This window comes from Prionailurus bengalensis, chromosome X, assembly GCF_016509475.1.
Source record: "Prionailurus bengalensis isolate Pbe53 chromosome X, Fcat_Pben_1.1_paternal_pri, whole genome shotgun sequence".
NCBI lineage: Eukaryota > Metazoa > Chordata > Mammalia > Carnivora > Felidae > Prionailurus > Prionailurus bengalensis.
The window spans coordinates 95,917,239-95,922,573 of NC_057361.1; the positions used below are offsets into that span (position 1 = coordinate 95,917,239).

Genomic DNA, 5,335 nt, shown 5'->3' on the forward strand with positions numbered 1-5,335 from the left:
AGGCTCCGAGCCATCAGCCCAGAGCCCGACGCGGGGCTCGAACTCCCGGACCTCGAGATCGTGACCTGGCTGAAGCCGGACGCTCAACCGACTGCGCCACCCAGGCGCCCCACCTACCTCATTTTCTATTGTCCTTCTCATAACTCTCTTAGGACTCTTTCTATGGCGAGGAGGGGAGAGATAGACTGAGAAACACGTTCAATAAGTAGATTTGTTTTTATTTATTTTGTTCTAAAGGCTATTTATTTATTTTGAGAAAGAGAGAGAAAGAAAGAGAGAGAGAATGTTGGCAGGGCAGAGAGAGAGAAAGAGAGGGAGGGAGAGAGAGAATCCTAAGCCGACTCCAAACTGTCAGTGCAGAGACGGATGCGGGGCTCGAACTCGTGAACTGTGGCATCATGACCTGAGCTAAAGCCAAGAACCCGACGCTTAACCGACTGAGCCACCCAGGCACCCCTAGGTTCATTAGATAGGTTTAAAAGGGTGATTTCACACTGGCAAGATAAGAGGAAGTTAATTATTTGGGATATAGCCCTCACCTCTTAAAACTAAACTGCCGGGAGCACATTTCCACAGAAACCTTAGTTAGAAATCACTTTCAGTCTTAGTGGCTTATTTCTTTAAAATTCCTGTAGGAATTCAAGAGAGAGTGAGCCTCTAAGGAGGAGGTGGGTCTTGGCCGAGCCAGGCAATGAGAAAAGCGAGAGTGGGTGGGGAACACATTTAAATTATGGATCCAGAAAAAGGGAGTGAAACCCGGATGGGTGGGGATTACGAGGAGCTGCCCCGGGGCTTAGGAGAGATAAGGAAGAGGGTAATGCTTATCTTATTTTGACTGACATTAGGGAGCAGATGCGACACCGCGCTAAGCACTTTGCCTGCATGACCTCAGTTAATTAGTGCACAATTTATGAAATAAGGACTGTGATTTTATTCATGTTACAGACGAGAAAATAGAATTTCAGAGATCAAACGATTTCCCCAAAGTCACCCAGCTAATACAGGCTATGAAGGCAGAACTGCCGTAGCCCCATTTAACCACTTTAGTATACTGCCTTAAATGGATTCACTTTGTTTGGGTCCCGGGGTGTTCACACGGGAGAAGAGTCAATGGCCACATGCGGCTACATCTCCGTCCGTGGGCTCACGTTATGGCAACTTGGGGGAACAGGAAGTACTGAGACGACTGAGACAGATTCCAAGTCCCGCCTTTACAACTTGCCTGTCTAGATGTTTGCTCTGGTACAACCACGCGAAGGAGATGGGTCATGTGGAGCAGGCTGTGGAAACAGGTCGGAATGACGAAGGGACCCACTATCGTATCTTCTGAGGGATAGACAAGAAGTGTGGGATGATTAGCTTGAGAGGAAAAGCCTATTGACATGCGATAGCTGTCTTCAAATATTTGATAGACGGTCAGATAGAAGTAGCATTGGACTTACCCGATGTAGCACTAGAGGAGAAATGTGGGAATAATGGGAAAACACCAGAGGAAGATAATTCTGGATCAACAGAAAACAACTTCATAAACATAATGCAGTTTCATAACATTATCTTGTGCCTTGGACCCTTTTGGAAATCTGGCAACTCCTATGAATTCTGCTTAGAATAATGGTTTAAAAAATTTTTTCTTAAAGCTTATTTTGAGAGAGCGGGCGTGCCCGTGCGTGTGCGAGTGGGGGAAGGGGCAGAGAGAGGCGGGGGGGGGGGGGGGGTGGGGAAGAGAATGCCAAGTAGGCTCCACGCGTTCAGCGTGGAGCCCCAGGTGAGGCTTGAACTCACGACTGTGAGATCATGACCTGAGCCGAGATAAAGTTGAATGCTAAAATGACTGAGTCATCCAGGCGCCCCAGAATAATGTTTTTTAAGTGCAGAAAATAAAATGTGTAAGATTTCGCAGGAGATGAATTATATGGAAATACAATTTTTTAGTCTTAAAAAAATTGAAGATATCTGCAATGATTTTAAGTTGTTTGAACATATCTGAGTTTTTTGGTGATTGATAATCATACTACTAGGGTTTGTTGCCTACATTCATAATAGAAGAAATGGTCAATTTCAAGTGGCAATTGGGGAAAATAAAGATATATATACATATATATACACACATATATATATGTGTATATATATACATATGTGTATATATACATATATACACATATATATATGTGTATATATATATATATGTGTGTGTGTGTGTGTGTGTGTATAGCCCATCAAAGTTCATGGTACCTCTAAGGGATTTGTGGATTCCATGTTAGGATCTCCTGAATTAGAGGTATCCAAGAGTGGGATGAAAAGTCACGTAAAGTTGTAGTTTTTCGGTCACAGGAATAGTTTTTAAAGAAACAATGTCAGGGATGTTTAAGTAGGATTTAAACTCATGTGGGATCCTAATTCTAATAGTCTGTGCTCAAAACCCTTTAATGACTTTTATTATCTACAACAAGGGATTTTTTCAATTCTTTAAGTAGGGGAAGACTTTCTGCAAAATAAAATCCTACACGATCCCTCAGTATATCAAACAGGAAACATGGGATCAGTTTTACCTGGAAACGGAGGGCTGAAATCTGCTGGTTAGCTTCCCTCTATCCCGCCTGCACCAACTGAGTTTTTAAATGTGAGATCTCTTCTGAAGAGCCCTCGGGCTCTGTGAAACACAGCCCTAGGATCCAAGATAAGCTCTTTAGATATGCGTTCAAAGCCATGTAAAATCTTACCTCTCAGCTGCCGCTCAATAGAGCATTCATTGTCTCCAAACTACCTACGGTATTCCTGACACCACACCTTTGTTCACACTGCTCTCCAGTCTGGAATGCCCAACAGGCCCTCCTCCTCTTGGCCATTTCCCTAAACTATACCCTCTTTCAAGTTCAAATGAGGCTCCACTTCCTCCAGGAAGTATTCCCTGATCAGTCTACCCTTGGTGATTGTTCCTGCGCTCTGGGTCATTTTAATATGGCTCTATATTCGACATTATGTAAGTGATGATGCTTTGCTTTCCTTCCTGTGTCCGTTCTTCTGTCTCCTCCCCAGGAGACTAGGCAACCAGAGCTTCTAGACTACTGTGTATCTCCGGGGCCCCATAAAGTAGCCTGTAGACGGAGGGTGCCGAATCACTTCTTGTCTGTGGAATCCATCTTTCAAGTTTGCCCCATTTCCCTAAAGAAATTGTAAACGTTTTGTGGACAAGGACTTCCTTAGACATTTCGTCTGCCATAATCTCTCCAGCACTGTAGCATGATCCAGAATCCACGGGAGACCTGAACTGGGCAGAGTGAGACCCGGGCAGGAAAGCCGTTAGATAAGAGCAGTTTAGAAGGGATGAAAAATACAATTTGATGTAAAGGGAGTTGTATCTGTTGCTGGGGAAGAAGACAGATGCCAAAAATAAGGTGTGGAAGGATATCCTTGAAGGCAAAGGAGCAGGTCAAGACATGATTAGGTGAGGCAAAGAATAAGATGTCAGAAAACATGAGTGAGTCACAGTGAGAGAGATCAACAGGGATTAACATGGAAATTCGATTTGAGATAAAAGGCAAGGGATAGAACCCTTCTCTTGCTGACCATTCATTAAAGCTCAGAGTTATGCAGTCCAGGCTCAGACGAAATCTACTTTTGGCCCTAGATTCTGAGTTAAGACTCAGGGTCTTTGACCCGGTCCTCAAAGAAATACTTGAGATTTCCACATTCTCATTTGGCAAAACATGGTCGTGTGAGGTGTCTCTAAGCCACTAATATCCTAATGTCTGTTTTGTACCACATGTTCAGAAATCCAACGTAATGACACTAAGATTTAGTAATAAGCACCATCGGCTGAAGGCTTACGATGTGCAAGGCACCACGGTAAGTGATTTAGTTGAGGGAGGGGAGTCCGGAATTTCAGGAACTGGATAGGGTGGGATAAAATAGGATAATAGGGTAAAATGCTCCCAAGAAGTCAAGAAGGGTGAGAACCCATAATAAATAACAATAGCTCACAATGCCCGTATCAGAGATAACAAAACTGAGATTCAGAGACATCAGTTGACCTATTTTCGGTTGCCCAGCTAGTATGAGTGGCAGAGTGGCAGAGTCGGGATCCGAACCCAGTCTCCAGTGGACGCTCTTTTCTGTGGTTTAACTACCCCTATCGCTATACTGTCAAACATCATCCCTAGTTGCTGCACAAGAAAGAAAATGCAAGAACTCATTCAGTGAAATTGCCAATTGTATATAGAGTCGTATACAGGGGCCAGGGAGCTTGAGCGCGATAGAAAGCCAGAAAATCGCCCAACCTCAGCTGAACCAGGCATTTCAGCCCCCTTCCCTGGCATATTTCAGTACCCCTCCCAATATCCCTGGAGACTTAGAAAGAAATAGCTAATTTTATGTGGCCAACAGGATTGTAATGTCTTTCTTTTCATCTCACGTAGGCTATGAGAACAAGGAACTTATGAGAGAGCGCAGCGGAGATCTGGGAAGGAAGAGCCAGCGTCACTTACAAGACAGGAAGCGGAAAGAATCACAGGGTAATTGGCTCTTCGTCTTGGGGGGCTGGGAGATGCTTCAACTGGAAGGTTTGTAACTGACACCGGGTCAAAGCAAGAGTCATCGGTCAAGAGGGGAAAAAATTCTGCAAGTTTTCCTTCTGAACATCATGTTCGAGTAGCAGCCCTCTCTCCTCACTAGGTCAGAGATCTCAGTGGGATTCTCCTCCAGCTCGGAGTCAGCGAATCCAGCCTTATTTACCTCTCTCCTTGAGGCATGGACTCCTCCGCAGGCGTGAAGGGATTCTTGCACTTCAGGAACCTCTTGAAAGGGTTCACACAAATCCGGCTGGCCTCAGGGCCAGTGCTTGAGCACGCATTTGGTGAAGGGGCGCCAGACTCCATCTCCAAGGGTGGCAAAGCCTCTGAATCAGTGCTAGCTACTTCCTCCTAATTGTCTCCTACCTGTCCACACCCTCAGATTATCTTCTTAATGGAATATGCACAGGTGTAACCCTTTCCAGGTCAGCGCTCTTGCCTGGAATGCTTAAATTCCCTCTTCAAATCTGTATTACCCCACCCTGTTCTTTTCTTAGTTTTCTCGGGGTAAAAGGGGACATTTGTTTACAAATACAACTATCACTTTTCAGCCTAAAAATGTGTCCATGCCGCTCCAGGGACGAGAGAGGAGAGTACACCTATGGCTCAAAGTTAGAGTGCTTTTTCTTTCTTAAATCCACGTTATTGAGGTAAAATTTACATCAAGTGAAATGTACCCATTTCAAGTATAGAGTTCAGTACTTTTGACAAATACGTACCCTTGAGGAACATTGCTCCTAGTGAGATATAAAATGGAACGTCCCAGA

General features: G+C 44.5%; 1 long non-coding RNA gene across 1 annotated transcript; it reads right to left on the reverse strand.

Moving 5' to 3' along the window:
* Positions 1-870: 870 nt before the first annotated feature.
* On the reverse strand, positions 871-4,904 carry LOC122476969. The gene is made up of 3 exons (XR_006295630.1): positions 4,732-4,904; positions 2,550-2,665; positions 871-1,453 (listed from the first exon to the last, which is right to left on the reverse strand). It is a non-coding gene; the product is annotated as an uncharacterized LOC122476969 (long non-coding RNA).
* Positions 4,905-5,335: the final 431 nt, after the last annotated feature.